The following is a 22,951-nucleotide window of genomic DNA, read 5'->3' on the forward strand; positions in this document are numbered from 1 at the left end:
CAAAGAGGAATTTGCAGGATAGAGGAGTACTGTGTCGATGAAACTGCAGCTGCCTTTGTTGGTCACAGATTTGGTGTTTGACACGGAGTGTTTGATATCGCTTGGATAACAGACTGAAGTAACCCTGGGTGACACTTGCCATTTTGACCCGTTGCGTGTTAGGCTTTGCTGTTTGTGTGCGTGCGGTTTTGATTTGGAAACACGGCCATGTTTGAAGCGTGCCCAGGTAATCGCTGCGAGAGATCTTGTGTTCTCTCTGAACTGTATTTGCCCTCTCAGAATGACAGCGGCCCTGACCCAGCCGGGCAGGCTTTCTATTCAGCTCTTCAAGTCGGCTTGCCTCAGGCCTGACTGTTCTTCCAAAGTCATCTTACATTTCAAAGATCGAGTTGGATGTGTGTCAGAAGTCTGATTAAAACAAACAGATACTGTGTTTTTGTATCTAATCCAATTGTATGTCCCTCTATTTGGCCCAAATCTTTTACAGACTGAAGGAATATTGTGTAACTATTCTGCATTCTGATATTTCAAACGTGCTGGAATATTTCAAACCGTGGCAGAAATGTAAATAAAGAATTGTTTCATTTTGTTTTAATCAGCAACTCGTGGGGGCTGATGTTAGACAGCACATGGGAATGTCATCTCTAAACCACAGCTCCACTCCCAGCTACCTCCTCAGAACGGTTAAACAGACAAAGCACAAAAATACTCAGCAGTGTATGATCGGGCAGTGAAGGACAGCAGCAACAAGTCGAGCCATTATCTAACAGGGTTTACAACTGAGATGCACGGAACTGCAGGTGCTGCAATCTTGAGTAAAACACAGAGTGCTGGAGGAATTAAGGGTCAGGCAGCATCTGTGGAGGGAATAGACAGACAATGTTTCGGGTTGGGATCCTTCTTCAGACTTCTCTACAGATGCTGCCTGACCCGCTAAGCTCCTCCGCCATTTTTTTTTTTTTTTGCTCAGGGTTTTATAATATGTATTTCTTGCTTTTATATATATACGAGACTCAACGCGCGGTTGTGTGGGGGGGGGGGGGGGGGGGCCTGCGGCATCACATAACCACTAACCACCCCACCCCCACACACACACACCAACAACCCCCCACACACCCACTAACCACCCCCCATGATATTATATTAATAATATTCATTGGCTCCTTTTACCCCATCCCCGCCCTATCCACTGATGCATAGCCCCCAACTCGCAGGCACGTCTAGAGAGAGAGGGGGGTAGAGAGAGAGGGGGAAGGCAGAGAAAGAGGGGCAGAGACAGAGAAAGGGGGGCAGAGAGGGGCAGAGAGAGAGAGGGGCAGAGACAGAGAGAGAGGGGGAGAGAAAAGGGGGGAGAGAGGGGGGAAGAGGGGGCAGGGAGAGGGGGAGAGAGAGGGGGGAGGGAGAGAGGGGGGAGATAGGGTGGAGGGGGGGAGAGGGGGAGAGAGAGGGGGAGAGGAGGAGGGAGCAGAGGAGGGGGGAGAGGAGGAGGGGGGCGACGAGGGGGGAGAGGAGGAGGAGGAGGGGGGAGATGAGGAGGGGGATGGGAGGATGGGGAGAGAGAGTGGTGAGAGAGGGGGAGAGAGGGGGAGGAAGAGGGGGAGGAAGAGGGGGGGGGAAGAGGGGGGGAAGAGGAGGAGGTGAGGGGAGGGGAAGGGGGAAACGAGGAGGAAGGGGGAGGGGAGGAGGGGAGAGAGAGGGTGAGAGAGGTGGGGGGAGGAGGAGGGGGAGGAGGTGGGGGGGGGGAGGAGGAGGAGGGGAGAGGAGGAGGGGGGAGGAGGCGGAGGAGGAAGTGGGAGGAGGAAGTGGAGGAGGAGGGGAGGGGAGAGGAGGAGGGGGAGGAGAAGGGGGGGAGAGGAGAAGGGGAGAGAGGAGGAAGGGGAGGAGGAGGAGGAGGGGGGGAGGGGCGAGAGGAGGAGGGGGAGAGGAGGAGGGAGGAGGAGGGGGGAGGAGGAGGGGGGGAGGAGGAGGGGGAGAGGAGGAGGAGGGGGGGAGGAGGAGGAGGGGGGAGGAGGGGAGAGGAGGAGGGGGAAGAGAGGGGGGAGAGGAGGAGGTGGGAGAGGAGGAGGGGGGGGGAGGAGGAGGAGGGGGGGAGGAGGGGGAGAGGAGGAGGGGGAAGAGAGAGGGGGGGGGAGAGGAGGAGGGGGATGAGGAGGGGGGAGAGGAGGGGGAGGGGAGCAGAGCAGGCGGCCCTGGGTGATGTCACTCGTAGCGCGTGGAACACAGCATTCAGACCCATTGTGACGTCATCACGTCATCAGCCAAAGCCAGACGGTTTTACTTTCAAAGTTTCTTCAGATTTTTGAACATTTTGATTAATAACACGCACACGCACACGCACACGCACACGCGCACACACACACAGTCACACACAGTCACACACACACACACACACACACACACACACACACACACACACACACACACACACACACACACACACACACACACACACATCCTAGATCAGAGTTTTATAGTTATACTAGACCAATTGGGACCCATTGGGTTCTTGTCACATGGGAGGCCTGGTCCCCCAACGCAACCCATTCCCCAATGCAATATTCGACCACTCACCCATAGCCCCCACGGGAGGCCTGGTTCCCCAACGCAACCTGTTCCCCAAGGCAATACTACACCACTCACCCATTTCACCAACTCAACCCATTTCCCCCAGTGCAATATTCCACCACTCACCCATAGCCGACAACTGCACAGGAGCTGCTCATTTCGCCTTTTTCATCCACCCTTCATTTTTAAACTTGAAAAAAAAATGCAATTGCACTTGCGAGCTAGCAGAACTCAGTGTACTGTGATTTAAAAATAATGCATTTGCACATGCTAGGGCTAGCAGGACTCAGTGTACTTGGATAGCAACAATGTTGTGAGCATGGCTACAATACCATTGTACGTCACAGCTGTAAGCACAGGGAATGAGCAGTTTTTTTTTTTCCAAGTTTTTTGAGATCTAATTAATTAATAACTCGAGAAATAATGTATGCATTTTTCAGATAAGACGATTTTGGACTCCACGGGATAAATTTCAATCGGAATTTTTTTGAGAAGATGTGATCACACACACACACACACACCCACGCACGCACGCACGCACGCACGCACGCACGCACGCACGCACGCACGCACGCACACACACACACACACACACACACACACACTCATCCAAGATCAGAGTTTTAAGTATATACTAGACCAAGTGCAGACCCGTTGGGTCTGTTCCCCCAACGCGCGGTTGGAGGTGGGGGGGGCAGGTGCTGCGGCTTCACACGCACACTAACCACCCCACACAGGAGAGGGAGGGGGAAGAGGGGGGGGGGGGTGAGAGGGGGTAGGGGAGACGGGGTGGGGAGAGGGGTTGGAGGGGAGAGGAGGGAGAAATGGGGGGTGGGAAAGAGAGAGAGGGGGAGAGAGAGGGGGGAAGGGAGGAGGTGGGAAGATAGGAGATGGGGAAAGAGGAGGTGGGGAGAGAGGAGGGGGAGAAATGAGAGATGAGGGGAGAGTGAGGAGGGGGAGTGGGGAGAGGGGGTTGGAGGAGGGGAGAGGAGGGGAGAGGGGGTTGGAGGAGGGTAGTGGGGGTTGGAGGAAGGGTGAGGGGGTTGGAGGAGGGGAGGATGCGAGTGGAGGAGGGGAGAGGTGGGGGGGCAGAGGGGAAAGGGGGAGGGGGAGAAGGGGGAGAGAGTGGGGAGGAGGAAGGGGAAGAGGGGAGGGAGTGGGAGGGGAGAGAGTCCCGTCCATTCAACGTGCAGTTGCGGCATCATGCACTAACCATCCCCACCACACACAGGAGAGGGGGAAATGGAGAGGTGAGGAGAGGGGAGAGAGTGGGGAGGGTAATGGGGAGGGGGAGATGGGGAGAGAGTGGGTAGGACGTGGGGGATATGGGGAGAGTGGGGAGGGGGAGGGGGTGATGGGGAGAGAGTGGGGAGAGGGAGGAGAGTGGAGGAAAGGGGAGGGGGAAGGGAGAGAGGGAGATGAGGATGGGGGAGGGGAGGAGAGCGGGGAGGGTGAAGGGGGAGACAGGGGTAGGGGGAGTGGGTGGTAGAGGGGGAGGGGGGAAGGGTGGGTAGAGGTTGGTGGGGGAAGGGGAGGGGAGAGGAGAGGGAAAGAAGGGGAGGTGAGAGGAGTGGGGTGGGGTAGAAGAGGGGAGGGGGAGAAGGGGAGAGGAGAGGAGGGGGGAGGGGGAGGGGAGAGGTGGAAAGAGAGTGGGGGAGAGAGGAAGGGGATAGAGAGAGAAAGGGGAGAGAGAGAGAAAGGGGAGGGAGAGAGGAAGGGGGGGGGGGGGTAGAGAGAAGGGGGAGTAGGGGAAAGGCACGGGGGTGGAAGGGAGGGATGGAGGGGAGAGATCTTCCACCCCTGTCCCATTGTGATGTCAATATGTAAATGTGATCCATTGTGATTGGACATCTGTGAGGTGGTGAGTCATGCAGCAGCTTGATTTTACATTTTTTTGATGTTTTGTGAACAAGTTTATTCAAAATCTGGGGAAATAATTGACCAAATCTAGAGAGGAGTGGATTTCTGAAATCATAAGTTAAATCCCAACCGAAATATGTAAAAATCTCTGCGTTTTTGTGTCTGGTTTTCAAGGAAATACGTTTCAAAGGCAAAATGACACACACACACACACACACACACACACACACACACACACACACACACACACACACACACACACACACACACACACACACACACACACACACACACACACACACACACACACACACACACACACACACTCACACACACACACACACACAAACACACACACACACACACACACACACACACACACAGTTTTAAAAGTACATAGAATAATAGATAATAGATAGATAATAGATAGAAGATATATTCTGCTCAGCACTTTCACTGTGGAGTAACACAAGATTTTATTTCGAAGTCACGTGAGTGACTACGTGAAGAGCCCGCCAGTCCGCATGCACGTCAATACTCGGACGCATGCCGTGGGCTGCTGCGGCAGTGGGCCCAGAGTAGCTGATGGAGGCGGCCGGTTTTTGGGCCGCAGTGGAGGCTCCATTAGGAGCTAGAAAAAATGTTGAGGCTGCCGCCATTGGAGCTCCAAACGGGAGCAGGTGGCCGAAATTGGAGGCCACCGTGGGGCTCCATAGGGGCTGGGATGAGATATTGCGGCTGCCGGCATCAGAGCTTCAAATGGGAGCAGGCGGCCAGATTTGGAGGCTGCCGTGGGGCTCCGTAAGGAGCTAGGATTTCATATTTGCGGCTGCCGGTGCAGCCAGGTCAACGATCGCTGCAGGAGGTTCAGAAGCACATTTTACACATATTTACTGCTAGCTGAGGGGCTCAGCTATGCTGCATTAGCGTATAGTATATGCTTTATTTTTGGGCGACTATAAATAGAGTTGCCATTAATAGCGGTTGCCACTCGGTCACGTTTGTGACTACCGTAGTAGATAGCAAAGGTCATGCTTAATTCTTCAGCAATATAACGATGTATCTTGTCATGCCATTAAAGTTTATATTGAAAATGATAATTACAAAGGACATTTATTATCACATACACCAAATGGTGTAGTGAAATAGTAAGATTAAACGAGAACTTACCAGTTTGAAGTTTGATCGTTATTTTATGAGGAGTAACGTTGAGGGAATACGTGAAGAACCCCGCAAGGACGCATGCGTGTCATTCTTCAAAGCAGCGGTGTGAAATCACAGATAACTGTAATGACTAAACATAGTAAGATTAGAGAAGAGATACCAGTTGAGTATATGATCAAGGGTGGGAGCGGACACATAATCCCTCAACGTTACTCCTCATAAAATAACGATCAAACTTCAAACTGGTAAGTTCTCGTTTAATCTTACTATTTTACTTCGGAGTCACGTGAGTGACTACGTGAAGATTTTAAAGGTCTGTGATTTCATGCCGTGGAAACGAGTCCATGCATCACATCTGCCTTGATTATGGGGAGAATAGAGTTAACATCATTAGACATCAATACGATATTGAAACCCAACGATAAAAATATTAACATCAATTATTGCCCCTATTTATGGGGTAAATTATATTACAGAACTTAAATTTGTTTCTGCAAATGTTCCAGGTTCAATGACTGGATTGTCATAAAGTCGTTGGAAAGTTTCCTCTGTTGACCATCCTGCTGTCTTGAGGATTTGGTCCATAGGAACGTCCAACTTCATAGCTGCCGATGTAGCTGTAGCCCTGGTGGAGTGAGATTTAAAATGCTAGTGTCTACTCCAGCCTTTATTAGGACCTGTTTTAGCCATCTAGAGATGGCTGGACTGTCACTGTTTTGAGTGGCTGTTTGTAGCTGATTAAAGTGACATTTCTTTCCCTCTGATGATCTTAGTATACTCCATATATAATAGTAAGTGTGTTACAATACAGAGACGACCATCTGTCGGGTAGGCCCTGAATTCTGTTTTTAGGCCTGCTGACCCCTGTCTGTTCTGTTTGACTATTTCATTGATGTGAAAAGTTAAATTTCCAGATTAAATAATCATGTTGTCCAACCTTTGTTTCTGTAGTGAGTGGACCCTTAGTGCCGTGACCAAGGCCATCAGCATGACTGTTTTCATAGTCAGTTTCTGTAGGGACAGAGCTGTAGCTGAAGACCAATTGCTTAACATGGTCAGTACAATGCTCACATCCCATATTTGGGAGTACCTGGTTCTTGGGGGATTAATATTAAAATGCCCCTCATGAGTTTGGTTACCAGGGTGTGTCCCAACAGAATGCCGCTCTGTTCCTTGCGACAGGTATGTTGACAGAGCACTTCTGGCGCAGTTGATGGCACTATGACTGAGCCTCTCATCGTAATGGAGGCTTGCCAGGAATTCCTGAACAGACGGGATGTTCATAGACCTGTGGGTGATGTTTATTGTTGTGACAGTACTTCCCATTTCTTGATGACACCAAGTACTAATTTTTTAGTGGACTGTCTGTGGCCCGCTGAAATAATTCCACTGTTCGGTCCGTCAGTCCCAGGTGTAGTAGAGGTGCTTTCAACTCTATAAATTAATAGGTTTATATAATTATGACATGGGTAACTCCCCTTGTTGCGGGAAGAACCAGTAAATTAGGTCTATGATAGATGGTGATGCATGGTTCTAAAACCATGTCGATATCACCGGGACCCATGGTTGAGTAGGCCAATCGGGTACTATCAAAATACCAGATGCGGAGTCTACTGTTTATTCCTAAATACCCGACTGATGAGGCAGAAGGAGGGAATGCATAAATAATCCCCCAATGCAGCGAAAATGCATCTGTAGCCACTGCCCCAGGTTCTGGTTCCCAAGAACCTAATTCGATAACTGGTGAGAGCATGGATGTAAATAGGTCGTTATCTAGTGTTCCATACCGTGCTGTAATTCCAGCAATACATTTTTTATCCAACATCCATACAGTGTTTTCATAGACTTAGCGTGACCTGTTGTCTGCCACTAAATTCAGTTTACCTGGTAAGTTGGTAGCTGATATCCAAATATCTTTCTGGATACACTATTGCCAAATTGTGTTGGCCAGATAGTCACATGATGTCGATATGTTTCCACCCATATGGTTGACATATGCTACCACGGTGGTGTAGTCAATTAGTAGTCTAACATACTGGTGATATAACCCAGAACAATATGACTTAAAGCCATGGAATGCACTCAACTTTCCCAGGTATTTATGCCCAGCGTTTGTAATGATGCCTCCTGTGCATTCCATCTCCCCCACAGCTGGAGATGGAATTGGTAGCATCCCATCCAAGTGCCCATCAGTATGTAGTTCCATAGACGGGTAGCTGTTAATGCTTGGATTGGAACAATGCCTAATGTTATGTTTCCACCATTTTAGTACCATTGTGGCCTCTGTTGGTAGCTTCTTTGGTCTGTCAGAATGACCCCCATAATTTTTGAGTGCACGCATGTTTGCGCTCAGTAATTTGATAAAGTAAAGGTCCGATTTATGTGGCTGGAACACAGCCACTATAATGCCAATTATTCTACTACCAGTCTGATGGATGGTTTAGTTTACTGCAAGCCTCCATTAATGCTGTACCCTTTCTTACGGCAAAGTCACTGACATGTGAACTGTGTTAAGGGTGAACCGCAGATGATCCATTGTGTTAAATACATCTGTGGTCACCTCTAATGGGTACTGTATAGTAAGCATTTTTTAATACGATGCTTGCCATGTAGTAACCTAGGATCAATACCTTTGCAGTAACAAAGGTTCCCATCTAGTAATTAATATAAAGTACGAAAGTATTCAAATTAGTCAAATCTATGATGACGTGGCAACCACCATCTATTTTATGATAAAGATTTTTGGACACGAATTCCTGTGATTCGTGTTGGATGTCCTCCATTACTCCTTTTTTATTTGGGCACTGTAGTTCAGCATGCGCTTTTGATTATTTCTTTGCCTGTAAGCATGAACATTCAGTTCGGTACATGCTGAACTGGAGGATTATGTTTTGAATAATTCTATGGTATAACCCTATACTTCTTCCTCCATGGTTACTATTAGTAGGTTTGTTACTTTTTCGGCATCCTCCGTGGACGTTGAGGTGCCGGTGTCTGGATCTGTAGTTGGGTCTGTGTTCAGGGTTAGCGCATTCCCCAGGAAGTAGTTTTTAGACGTTGCTTTAATGAGCCCCAGGGTTTCCCTCTATGTCAATTTCTTTACCTGTTTAGATAAGTTGCCTCCAAATTTTAATATTGGTGGTATGGAGGTTCCAGGTTTGCATAGGCCTGCAAATTAGGGTCTAAAGCCGGTTGGATGGTACTTCTTCCTAATGCTGTTTACTCATATTGGTAGTTTGCAAAATAAGGCCAGTGCATCCTGGTGATCTAGTGTCATGTCTTTTTTGTTTATTGTGCGGGCGAAACCCGTAATACCCGCTGTTAGGACTTTTGGAACTTTCTTTCGTTTCAAGTTCCTGCCCTGCCATGTTTTCAAATACACTGGTTGATACTGGGAACATTCAGTGTTTTGCAGTTCCCTGATGGTAAGTGTCTTCCAATAGGTTTTCTGCACCCCATGTGCACTAGGGGTATGTTCTGCACCCCTGTTCAGGTTCAGCCCAGAATGGACCCCCTATACTCCCCTCTGATGAGGGAAAACACTGTGCAGCCCTACAAGAGGTACTGCTGTAGGACTTACTAGTTGCCCCCCTGTGACTAGTCTCCATCTCCCGGAGCCTGCCACTTACCTGCTCCAACAGCCGCTCCAGCTGGCTCCGATGCTCTCGGGCACCCAACCGGCTCCAATGCACATGGTCACTGGCCATCGCGGTTGCTCCTGAAGCCGCTACTGAGCCTGATGTCGCTCCTGCTCCAGTTCCTGCAGCCACTCCACCCGGCTCCAATGCTCACGGGCACTGGCTGTCGCGGCTGCTCCTGAAGCCGCTCCTGCTCCAGCTCCTGCAGTCAGCCCAGGATTTGACCCTCGGTGTTCCCCTCTGATGAGGGAGAAACACTGTGCAGCCCTACAAGAGGTACTGCTGTGGGGCTTACTAACTGCCCACTGTGGCTAGCCTCCATCTCCTGGAGCCTGCCACTTTGGGGTATTTCCTCCAGCAGCCGCTGCAACTGGATCTTATGCTCTCGGGCATAGGCCACTCGCGCCATCCTGCAGCTGCTCCAACCGGCTCTAATGCTCACGGGCACTGGCCGTCGCGGCTGCTTGAAGCTGGTCCTCCTGCAGTCGCTCCAACCGGCTCCAATGCTCACGGGCACTGGCCGTCGTGGCTGCTTTGTTCCCCGCTCCCAGCCGCTCAAACCGGCCCCAATGCGCACGGGCACTGGCCGCTCGCGGCTATTCAGAGTCGGACTCCTCGGAGTCAACGACCCTGTTAGTTTTTGCACTGCTGGAGCGAAGTCGGGCACAGCTGTTCCCATTACGGGAGATTAGCGTGCCTTTGGCTGCTGCTGCCGGCTGCCCTCAACTCCACGGTAATCCCCCGCCAGCTTTCCCGCAGCCTTCGTGGATCTGGTCCATGTCTCCACCTGAAAGGTAAGTGGAAGGAACGCAGAGTCTTCTTACCTGCTGTTCCCGACTTTCAAATTCTGGAACGCAGAGTCTCCTTACCTGCTGTTCCCGGCTTTCAAATTTTGCCGCTAAGGGAACGTCGTTCCCCCTGCTGTGACTCGTTGCAATGCGTGTAGCGATATGACACGCATGCGTCCTGGCGGGGTTCTTCACGTAGTCACTCACATGACTCCGAAGTAAAATTGCACTTGCCATTGCAGTCCAGAAGCCTTTTTTGAGCTGTGTCTATCAGACACCTGTGGGAGCTACACCTGGTTCAGGGTGGCGTCATGGTAATTTCCGCTCACCAGAGGGGACTGTTGGAGATTCTTTTATAGGGTGATTTCACGAAAGGTCACTGGAGCGTAGATCCGCACCCACGTGACCGAAAATTTTAACTGGGGGACAAGCGTCACTTCCGGTACATGTTAGTGAATGGGAAAACACGCACTTTCACACCCGTTAAAAACATCGAAAACGGCCAGGTTTTGAGCTGCAATTAACTGTACCAGTCGGGGTGACCGTGAGGCACAGCTACCTAAATTTACAGTAACAAAAAAAGATAGAAACTAAGGTAAATACAAGAGGGAGCTGAAGGGGCAAAATAAGCGGAAGTTGATAGCGGACATTTTTCGTGGAGATTTAAAGATCCAAAATATCGGGAATTATCGCGTTTGCTCGCTGCATTTCATCAAAAGTAAGGCATTATTGGCTTTGTTATCTTTATTCATTTGTTAGATGAAAAGTATTAAAAGTTAGAAATCCTTCAGTAAAATTGCAAAATCGCCCATGGTTCTCGGGTGGGTTTTAACATGCAAAATGAACACGCTTCTGAAGCTACATTCACCATTTAAATATCCGTGAATCATAAATGTGTCTTGAAATAAATTTTACTCAGATGCAAGCTAAGGAATGGTTTAATTGTCAGCTGTTAATTTGACAAAATCAGGACATTTTATTATTAGCCAAGAAATGTCCTGATTTTGTCAAATGAACAGCTGACAATTAAACCATTCCTTAGCTTGCATCTGAGTAAAATTTATTTCAAGACGCATTTATGATTCACGGATATTTAAATGGTGAATGTAGCTTCAGAAGCGTGTTCATTTTGCATGTTAAAACCCACCCGAGAACCATGGGCGATTTTGCAATTTTACTGAAGGATTTCTAACTTTTAATACTTTTCATCTAACAAATAAATAAAGATAAAAAGCCAATAATGCCTTACTTTTGATGAAATGCAGCGAGCAAACGCGATAATTCCCGATATTTTGGATCTTTAAATCTCCACGAAAAATGTCCGCTATCAACTTCCGCTTATTTTGCCCCTTCAGCTCCCTCCTGTATTTACCTTAGTTTCTATCTTTTTTTTTAACTGTAAATTTAGGTAGCTGTGCCTCACGGTCACCCCGACTGGTACAGTTAATTGCAGCTCAAAAACTGGCCGTTTTCGATGTTTTTAACGGGTGTGAAAGTGCGTGTTTTCCCATTCACTAACATGTACCGGAAGTGACGCTTGTCCCCCAGTTAAAATTTTCGGTCACATGGGTGCGGATCTACGCTCCAGTGACCTTTCGTGAAATCACCCTATAAGAGACTCCAACTATGTGGATTTCGATAGAGCAGTCGAACCTCTGATTTAATGGGGATATGCTTCTTTTAATCAAGGTAGCAACACCTTGTGCAGGAATACTCTGTTGAGGCTACAGAAGGGAGCAAGGACTCGGAGTCACTAGCAGGTGTAACCTGTCTGGTAAGTATAATAAATAATGACTTGTACCGACAGAGCGCCGATCTGCACAGCTAGTCCCGATTCAGCTCCTAGAGGGAGCAGCTTGGCACCCCGAGTCAGGGCAAAGTCAAAGCCAAGTCTGTGAGACAAGTCCTGTCGGACGATTTGGGTCAAGGGGATTCTGTCCCCACATCTATAACAGATGTGATTGGCCGTATGGTCTCAATTGGAACATCTGATGAATCAGATGGTGGCACGAAATATGCTCCGTGTTACAGAGGCATGCACAGGCAGTTCAAGTCATACGCCTGTAGCAACTCCTGGTTCAGAGTTGCAATATTCCTCCCACTCGGAAGAGTATCGGAGATGGTGGCACAAAATATGCTCCGTGTTACGGAGGCATGCACAGGCAGTTTGACTCATATGCCTGTGGCAACGCCTGGTTCAGCCTTGCACTATTTCTTCCACTCTATGGGAGTGTCGGAGATCAGTATGGAGCTGACTCCGAACATGAGTGTGTGCCTGAATCCCATGCTTTAATGCATGATGTACGAGAGTCGCATAAGGAAGAGCTGCCTGCTCGTGCTTTTCAATTTGCTGTTCACTCGGGGACGGGCAAGCCACTACAAGAGGAGTTGGCCAGCGGCATCAGCTATCTAACAGAAATGACAAGCATGATGGACAGAATCTAACATCACACCAGCTGAAGAAATGGCAAGCATGACAGACATGGTCTGCAAATGGAACTTCGCTGAAGCTCCAACAAGCAAATCGACCCGGCTTCAGAGACGCTGGCAGGTAGGGTCTCTTTATTAACTTCCGTAAAACTCCGAGATGGAGCAGTCTGTCGGCCCAGGTTTGTGTTTTCTGGTAGCATGGGCTGTCTAGTATTTTTTCACTGTCTCTGGGATAGATCAGTTGATGCAGAGACATTGGCAGGGTGCCTTGCATAGTAACCTCTGTAAGTTCCAAGTAGGAACAGCTTGGTTACCCTGGTTCAGGGTAGACCATCATGGAACTGGCTGGCCATATGGGTCATATTGACCAGGGGGTTATCAGGCTGCTCAGTAGAATAAAGTAGTTGAAGTCTCCCTCAACACATGTTTAAATTTCTGCTCAGTTAGTAGAGTTGCCGGTTCATTAGAAACATCTTTGCCATCCTCTCTGGGATAGGTCGCTACCAGCAGGAAGCTGGTCTGGCATATAATATTTTTTATCTGACCTGCAGGTTGATGTTGTGAATCAACAATGTATTTATAATAATCCGTAGGCTCTCAATACCAGTATTCCTGATTGAGTGATGGGTCGAAGAGATTGTGTTGTGCACTCTGGCGACTCAGACAAGTGGTTTCAGTCATAGGACTGCGAAGCATTTCCTGATTCAGGTTTGCATTATGCTAAATTGACAGGGAACTCGTATTCCCACATCAAGGGGAGACTGTGTTTTCAGCTCTAGTCATAAGGCTCCGTCCGTATGGTCAATAGAGGAATGGTGGTTCTGAGTGGAATCAGTGACATCTCATCGGAGGATGAGTGGTCTGCCCAAGAACTAGACGGGTATATTTCTGATACTTCTCAAGATTACAGAAACAGGGAGCATGCCGAATCAGGTTAGCATTTGGCTAATCTGATCATGTGTTTAGTTACCCAGTTTAAGATGGATGATTGGCTTTCAGCAACTTAACTGATAAAAGAGAATTGATCTTGAAGATACATACTTTGCCCTATCTATACACATAAGACACACATTATCTGGTGTTTTGATAACATAGCCAGTGGTGGAAGCCTATGCTGCCCTACTCAGATCAAAGGGCATTGTGTCATCGAGTTTTAGATAATATGCAAAATTTGCAGCTGATAATTCTTGGGGGTTATCAGTAGATACCTCGTGTGATATTAAGAATGAGGCAACATGAAATTTAATAGTGCCAATTTTGCCTATTCATTTAGGCCATGGTAAGGCGGCTGAAGCAACTCCTATTTACTCGGTCACAAGTGATGGCTGGGGCAGCCTGTCTTCTCGGGCAGCTAGCTCTGCACGATTGTAGGGGAAGTTTGTGAACAAAATATGTGAGTTACTTTTAAACGGAAGTAACAGAGGTTTGTGTGGCTTTCAGTTTGAGCCTAGAGAAGCGTTTATGTGATAGCACAATTGACACTGCTTGTGCTGCTTCGTCATTCTCTATATTACCATAAGTGGGACAAAAAATGATTGGTTATTCACCCGCTGTTCACTAACGTTATGCACGGTGTCTTTTATATGACCACTCTAATAGCCTACACTCATTGTAGTGTGCCATGTATATCAGTAAATTATTATGCAAATATTCTTTTACTGTATTCCTAATGGGAGCCATATTTTTAAGATGATTATGCTTTCAGCAACTGATCTCAGCACAAAGAACACAGTCTTTATTCAATACCTGGCTCGGTCTCTGGATCATAACTGACATTAGGATAGCTTGTTATGGGAATGATCTCATAAGCAAAATGGGCATGATTGCGTACATTTGAAGTTGACAGCATACCCACCAGAGCAGAGATTGGGGGTGTCATTAGGTATACAAGTGCACTGAGCTTGCTAGTACCTATGAGATGAAAGATAGTTTCTTTATTGTTATTCAATAGTCTCAAGATATTGCTGATGGCTCATTAGCAGCCAATAGAATGGATAGTTCCCTTTCATCATGCAGCAAGAGGCTTACATAGATAGAATTCTGCATAGTGTTGCATGAGCTATTGTCTAACTCAAAGTCAATTGGGACAATGGTCCGGTTAAGAACAATGGCCATGTATGCAAGTTAGCATCATGGTATTAATAACCCATGTTTTTCTACCATTAATGGTTTATCTGTTTAAGTGTTTCACACACAGATTGGGTTATACTGCATGAAACCACAGAGCTTTGAAGTCTTCACGTAGTCACTCACGTGACTTCGAAATAAAATAGAAAGATTAAACGAGAACTTACCGTTTGAGGTTTGAACTTTACTTTATGAGAAGTTGAAGTGAGGGAATACGTGCCCTCCACTCCCAACCCTACTTCTCATAAAGATCATTCGGTAGTTCTAAGGTAGTTAATCTTTCTATAGCTTAGGTCAGCAGTTATTCTGTGGTTTCATACAGCTGCTCTAAAGATTGACGCGCATGCGGACTGGTGGGCTCTTCACGTATTCCCTCACTTCAACTTCTCATAAAATAACGATCAAACTTCAAACGGTAAGTTCTCGTTTAATCTTTCTATTCTATATTCTGCACTCTGTTTCTTTTCTCTTTTGCACAACCTGATGTATTCATGAACAGATAAGTTTTGCTTGGATAGCACGCACAGCAAAGATTCTCACGGAGGAAAGACACAAGCTGTGACACATCCCACAGGATGCTTTCTACCTAGGATCAGTAGAAATGAGTAAAGACAGCCAGTGGCGCAGCGGTAGAGTTTCTGCCTTACTGCGCCAGAAGCCCGGGTTCCATTTTGACTACAGGTGTTGGCTGTACGGAGTTTGCACGTTCTCCCTGTGCATGCGTGGTTTATCTCCGGGTCCTCCAGTTACTTCCCAAAGACTTACAGGTTTGTCGGTTAATTGCCTTCTGTGAATAAGCGAGTTCGGTATTCCGACTGCGCATGCCCAGATCATAGGTCACTCGCCATAAACATTGTTGGTAGCTGAGCAGCTGAACCTTCGTTTCATCCGTATTTTCCAGCTTCGATTCTTCTAGGTAAGAAAATACTGCTTTCAAACTATGAATTAGTTGCATTTATAGTTCTTTTGTATAAAGCTACGATGATTTTGTCGTTTTTATTGTTTTGCTTTGGTGAGTGAGCGAGGGTGTAGTCCTGGTGGGGCACCGGCAGCCACGGGCTTGCAGCCGGCGCAGAGGGGGGGGGCACTGGCTCTGGCTCGGCTCTGCTTCATTGTCCAGGGGGTATGGTTGGTGAAACTGTTCTTGAACCTGGAGGTCACGGTTTTCAGGCTTATGTACCTTCTTCCCGATGGTAGCAGCGAGATGAGGGGTGGTGTGTGTCTCTGATGATGCTGGCTGCCTTTTTGAGACAGCATCTCCTTTAGATCCCTTTGATGGTGGGAAGGTCAGTACCTGTAATGGACCGGGCAGTGTCCACTATTCTCTGTAGATTCCTTCGTTCTTCTGATTATCATCAGACATACTCCACGGTGCCCTGGTTTTCAAGGGAAATTGGACATCTTATTCGGAAAAAGAGGGAGATCTACAATAATTATAGGCAGCATGAAGTAAATGAGGTGCTTGTGGAGTATAAGGAATGTAAAAAGAATCTTAAGAAAGAAATTAGAAAAGCTAAAAGAAGATATGAGGTTGCTTTGGCAAGTAAGGTGAAAGTAAATCCAAAGGGTTTCTACAGCTATATTAATAGCAAAAGGATAACGAGAGATAACATTGGTCCATTGGAGAAACAGAGTGGGCAGCTATCTGCAGAGCCAAAAGAGATGGGGGAGATATTGAACAATTTCTTTTCTTCGGTATTCACCAAGGAGAAGGATATTGAATTATGTGAGGTAAGGGAAACGAGTAGAGTAGTTATGGATACTATGAGTTTCAAAGTAAAAGAAGTACTGACACTTTTGAAAAATATAAAAGTGGATAAGTCTCCAGGTCCTGACAGGATATTCCCTAGGACATTGAGGGAAGTTAGTGTAGAAATAGCCGGGGCTATGACAGAAATATTTCAAATGTCATTAGAAACGGGAATAGTCCCCGAGGATTGGCGTACTGCGCATGTTGTTCCATTGTTTAAAAAGGGTTCTAAGAGTAAACCTAGCAATTATAGACCTGTTAGTTTGACTGCAGTGGTGGGCAAATTAATGGAAAAGATACTTAGAGATAATATATATAAGCATCTGGATAAACAGGGTCTGATTAGGAACAGTCAACATGGATTTGTGCCTGGAAGGTCATGTTTGACTAATCTTCTTGAATTTTTTGAAGAGATTACTAGGGAAATTGACGAGGGTAAAGCAGTGGATGTTGTCTATATGGACTTTAGTAAGGCCTTTGACAAGGTTCCTCATGGAAGGTTGGTTAAGAAGGTTAAACTGTTGGGTACAAATGCAGGAATAGCAAGATGGATTCAGCAGTGGCCGAATGGGAGAAGCCAGAGGGTAATGGTGGATGGCTGTTTGTCGGGTTGGAGGCAGGTGACTAGTGGGGTGCCTCAGGGATCTGTGTTGGGTCCTTTGTTGTTTGTCATGTACATCAATGATCTGGATGAAGGGGTGGTAAATTGGATTAGTAAGTATGCAGATGATACCAAGATAGGGGGCGTTGTGGATAATGAAGAGGATTTCCAAAGTCTACAGAGTGATTTAGGCCATTTGGAAAAATGGGCTGAAAGATGGCAGATGGAGTTTAATGCTGATAAATGTGAGGTGTTACACCTTGGCAGGACAAATCAAAAAAGGACGTACAGAATAAATGGTAGGGAATTGAAGACTACAGTTGAACAGAGGGATCTGTGAATAACCGTGCATAGTTCCTTGAAGGTGGAATCTCATATAGATAGGGTGGTAAAGAAAGCTTTTGGTATGCTAGCCTTTATAAATCAGAGCATTGAGTATAGAAGCTGGGATGTAATGTTAAAATTGTACAAGGCATTGGTGAGACCAAATCTGGAGTATGGTGTAAAATTTTGGTCGCCCAATTATAGGAAGGATGTCAACAAAATAGAGAGAGTACAGAGGAGATTTACTAGAATGTTGCCTGGGTTTCAACAACTAAGTTACAGAGATAGGTTGAATAAGTTAGGTCTTTATTCTCTGGAGCGCAGAAGGTTAAGGGGGGACTTGATAGAGGTCTTTAAAATGATGAGAGGGATAGACAGAGTTGATGTGATCAAGCTTTTCCCTTTGAGAATAGGGAAGATTCAAACAAGAGGACATGACTTCAGAATTAAGGGACAGAAGTTTAGGGGTAACATGAGGGGGAACATCTTTACTCAGAGAGTGGTAGCGGTGTGGAATGAGCTTCCAGTGGAAGTGGTGGCGGCAGGTTCGTTGGTATCATTTAGAAATAAATTGGATAGGCATATGGATGAGAAGGGAATGGAGGGTTATGGTATGAGTGCAGGCAGGTGGGACTAAGGGAAAAAAGTTGTTCGGCACGGACTTGTAGGGCCGAGATGGCCTGTTTCCGTGCTGTAATTGTTATATGGTTATATGGTTAGTAATAACTCAATGACCAGCCCTCTTTCTTCCCCAGGTACTTCTTTGCTAATGAGTTCTGTTTAGTAATTCGCCTCGAATGTCCTTTTGCAGCCTTTTGATACTGATTGACAACCTTGGAACTGGTTCTTAGTTTAATCTAAGGGGAAAGTGCATTGCATCATTGAATTCACAGCAGGAGCCTGCAACTTTTAATCACTGGATAGAATTGAAATCTGGCAGCCCCGAGACACAAAGTGAAAGATGAACTCGTGGAAGTTATGGAAAAGGTTTCTACTGATGAGAACATGGGAGGACTGATGTTCATGGGACACAGACAGGCGTGGAAGGACACGGAGAGCTTGCTGATGGAGTCGGTCGGATATATACGGCACCCATCACATATCCGGAGCTCATTAATCTGCTGTTTCGACCCTAGTCCGCGTGTTGACACAGTCCCTGGAGTTGGTCATCAGCTCCCGTCTCTGTATTTAACTCAGACTCATTACAGCTAAATCACTTCCGGGGAGAAAACAACTCAGATTTATGCTGACGTGTCACAATTAGTATTGTGTTTTTTTGGTTTGGTTCTTACTTGTGATGGAAACCTGATGACTTCAGGAGAATATATTGTCTAATTAACTGCAAAGGTAATCTAGCCACGTCAGACATCTCAGGTGTAAAATGAAGAGCCTAATATCCATGGCAGCCAGGAATGTCTGCCCTTTGGAAGTTTCATATGTTGCCAACTCAGTCGACACAAATCACCAATCAAGAGAGTCAGGAGTGTTTTATTGTCTTAAGGGGCTGTCCCACTGTGTCAACCTAATCTGCGAGTTTAGAAGAGTTTGCCCTTGACTCAAACTCGCAGCATGGTCGACACAGGGTCCTAGGAGGCCCTATGCGGTCACTGGAACTCTCCTTCATGCTCGAGGGAAGTTCCCACATACTCGCGGCCTCAGCTAGGTTGTGGAAAATTTTTCAGCATGTTGAAAAATTTTCCGCGAGTAAATATTGGTCGGCATGGTTCTTTTGAACTCGTAGTGCAGTGGAGTGGGGTCGCTATGTAGTTATAGGCAGTCGAGGGCAGCCGTAGCAATCTCCTTCGCTGACCGGGCATTTTAATTGGCTCATTGAGTTTTCAGGACCAAGGAAAACCGACGGGTTGGTTAAATGTCCGCTAAACTTTATTAAACGTTTTCTGACTTCTTAAAAGTGTCTCCACTCCTTCTCCCCCCTTCTCTCCCCCCTTCTCTCCCCTTCTCTCTGCTTCTCTCCCCCTCCCCCCTCCGCACTCTCGAAAGGACTGTACACTGTGCAGCGCTCCCCCGCTTTCCCTGGCCCCCACCTTTGCGACATGTTTGTGTGTGTGTGTGTGTGTGCGGTCGGTCACGATTTCATCGCTAATGGTCGATCCAGCTCGAGGTTTTTCAGGCGAGTGCCCTATAGCTTGAAGGTCGAAGACACTCTTCTGAATTCGCAGATTAGGTCGCCACAGTGGGACAGCCCCTTAAGATGGACACAAAATGCTGGAGTAACTCAGCGGGACAGACAGCATTCTCTGGAGAGAAGGAATGAGTTTTATTGTCATTTGTCCCAAAACGGAACACTTATATTCTTACTTGCTTTACATGTTTTAGTTTCTCGTGGCGCAGCGGTAGAGTTGTTGCCTTACAGCGCTTGCAGCGCCAGCGACTCGGGTTCGATCCTGACTGTCTGAAAGAGTTTTTACATTCTCCCCGTGACCGTGTGAGTTTTCTCCGAGATCTCCGGTTTCCTCCCACACTCCAAAGACCTACAGGTATAGCTTAATTGGCTTGGTATAAATGTAAATTGTCCCTAGTGTGTGTATGTGCGGGTGTTAATGTGCGGAGATCGCTGGTCGGTGTAGAAACAGGCCCTTCGGCCCACTGAGTTTGCCTAGCACTACCCTACATACTAGGAATAATTTACAGTTTTTACCGAAGCCAAATTAATCTACAAACCTGCACATCTTTGGAATGTGGGTGGAAATCGGAGCAGCTGGAGAACACCCATGTGTCACAAAGAAAACGTGCAAACTCCATACAGATAGTACCCGTAGTCAGGAACAAACCCGGGTCTGTGGTGCTGTCGGGCACCTCAACTCAACTGCGGCACCTTTTATAAGCTCTGTACTCAATAATCATCAAACAAAAAAAGTTAAATAAATAAAAAAAAGAACAATATAGTGCAAAAACAAGACAAAGCTCAAAGTCCCTAGTACAACCCAGGCACTTCATAGTTCAGCGTTTAGTTGGAGTGCGTAGCTTTCAAGAGCCTAATGGTTGTTGGGAAGAAGCTGTTCCTGATCCTGCATGTTACAGTTCTCAGGCTGCTTCTTCCTTCCAGATGGCAGGAGTGAAATGAGATTGTGGCCAGGGTGGTGTGGGTCTCTGATGATGCTGGCTGCTTTTTTAGATCCCTGTGATGGACCGAGCAATGTTCACCAGTTTTTGTAATCTCCTTCATTCTGGGGTGTTTGAGTTGCCAAAATAGGCCATATAAAGAATGCAGAGTTGGGATCCTTCTTCAGACTGATTGTAGGGGGGTGGAATTGGAAGCAAGAAAGACCAGGACAAATCTGACAGGACAAGTTGGGGGATTTTAGACGGTTTTGTTTCCTTACTGTCTAATGATCCAATCAATGCACAAATCCATGTAGCTATGTATCCCCATACAGTCCTTTGTTTTGCTGCCTGTGGATGTTGTTTTACCCACAAGTAAATCAATTCCATCAGTTCAGTCTGCTCATTTACACATCAGTTAGAAGAGACAACAGAGGCAAGCTCTGTAATTGAAATTCAGCATGAATCTTTGGGTCTAGACCGGACTTAAACCTACACTGTGCGAGCGATCGAAATTCAGATCCCACAATAGACGCCAATCCCTCTTCTCCAACAGGAAGGCGGATGGGATGCTTTGCGGGGTTTTCGGAAGGATTTGGACTATTGAGGGTATGGGTGGGGGTGGAAAACGTATAACTTGTTTTTGGGAAAATGACAAGGTGTAAACGTGGAGAAAGGCTCTTGGGATTGCAGATATGTGAAACAATGGATGAACAAGAAAGGGAATGTGACTAAAGGAGAAGAGTTGGGCTTTTAAATGTTGCCGTGTCATTGTGCAATTTGAGGGGAATATAAGGTGGCACGGTGACACAGCAGGAGAGTTGTTGCCTCACATCACCAGAGACCCAGGTTGAATCCTGACTACGGATGCTGTCTGTGCGGAGTTTGTACGTTCTCCCCATGATCACGTGGGTATTCTCTTGGTCCTCTGGTTTCCTCCCACACTCCAAACAGCTTTACACTGCTCCAAACATTTTTCCAAAAGCTTTTCACTGTACCTCAGTAAACGTAACAATAATCCAAACTAAACTAAACTAAACTTAACTAATTAAGACTAATCTAATCTAAACTAGATGATAAACATGGGAAGGATGTTCTTCAGTTGTGTTGGGGATATATAAAAGCATCTCTCTGGGATATTACAATGAAGTGTGGAAAATGGGCAATATAGACACAAGGAACTGCAGATGCTGGCTTACGAAACATGACAGAAAGTGCTGGGGTAACAGCAGATTAGGCAGCATCTGTGGGGAACATGGGTGACGTCTCGGGTCGGGAATTTCCTTCAGCTTCTGTCATCATATCCAGTGTCTATGATATGGATTGTACTTTTTAAAAGACATTAACAAACAATTTTCGTTGTTTTATTTTTTTCAGAACCTTCTGCGTGTTGCATCTCTGGCAACATATGACAGCTACACTGGACTGTGGGGCCATCGTGTGGACACTATGTGAAGTACAAGGGCTTTAATTTCAATGGTAGCAGCAACAATCTTCTTCAATCTAATAACTTAATTAAATAATTTTCTCCTCTTTAATTAAATCTGAGGACAGATTCAAAGAATAATATAGCACATAAAAATCTTTACAGTGAAAAGTAGGGCCCCTCAAGTTATTAAATCTTAGAGAAACAAGGAACTGCAGATGTGTAGGAAAGAACTGCAGACGCTGGTTTAAATTGCAGGTAGACACAAAATGCCGGAGTAACTCAGTGGGTCAGGCAGCATCTCTGGAGAACATGGATAGATGACCTTTCAGGGGTCGAGACCCTTCTGAGCAAAAACACTCAAAGTGTTGGAGGAACTCAGTGGGTCAGGCAGCATCTGTGGAGGAAGTGGACAAGAGATGTTTCGGGTCGGGAACTTTCTTCAAACTGATGGAGCACAGTTTGAATAAGGGTCTCGACCCAAAATGTCATCCATTCCTTCCCTCCGGCAATGCTGCCTGTCCCGTTGAGTTACTCCAGCATTTTGTGTCTATCTCGGGTGTAAACCAGCAATGAAGCTAGACAATGAGATTCTTACATGCTGCAGCAGTAAATGTACGTGATAACCATATAATAACCATATAACAATTACAGCACGGAAACAGGCCATCTCGACCCTTCTAGTCCGTGCCGAACACGTATTCTCCCCTAGTCCCATATACCTGCGCTCAGTCCATAACCCTCCATTCCTTTCCCGTCCATATAACTATCCAATTTATTTTTAAATGATAAAAACAAACCTGCCTCCACCACCTTCCCTGGAAGCTCATTCCACACAGCCACCACTCTCTGAGTAAAGAAATTCCCCCTCATGTTACCCCTAAACTTCTGTCCCTTAATTCTCAAGTCATGTCCCCTTGTTTGAAATCTTCCCTACTCTCAGTGGGAAAAGCTTATCCACGTCAACTCTGTCTATCCCTCTCATCATTTTAAAGACCTCTATCAAGTCCCCCCTTAACCTTCTGCGCTCCAAAGAATAAAGCCCTAACTTGTTCAACCTTTCTCTGTAACTTAGTTGCTGAAACCCAGGCAACATTCTAGTAAACCTCCTCTGTACTCTCTCTATTTTGTTGACATCCTTCCTATAATTAGGCGACCAAAATTGTACCCCATACTCCAGAATTGGCCTCACCAATGCCTTGTACAATTTTAACA

The 22,951-nt window shown here is 46.6% G+C and overlaps 1 long non-coding RNA gene across 2 annotated transcripts in view; it reads left to right on the forward strand.

The window, feature by feature from the left end:
• LOC116986686 overlaps positions 1-22,951 on the forward strand; it is a 70,118-nt gene that overhangs the window by 35,535 nt on the left and 11,632 nt on the right. For both annotated transcript variants that reach the window (XR_004415547.1, XR_004415548.1), the window contains one exon: positions 21,688-21,789. This is a non-coding gene — a long non-coding RNA (uncharacterized LOC116986686). The remainder of the gene's footprint in view (positions 1-21,687; positions 21,790-22,951) is intronic.

This window comes from Amblyraja radiata, chromosome 24 (assembly GCF_010909765.2).
Source record: "Amblyraja radiata isolate CabotCenter1 chromosome 24, sAmbRad1.1.pri, whole genome shotgun sequence".
NCBI classification, from domain to species: Eukaryota; Metazoa; Chordata; class Chondrichthyes; order Rajiformes; family Rajidae; genus Amblyraja; species Amblyraja radiata.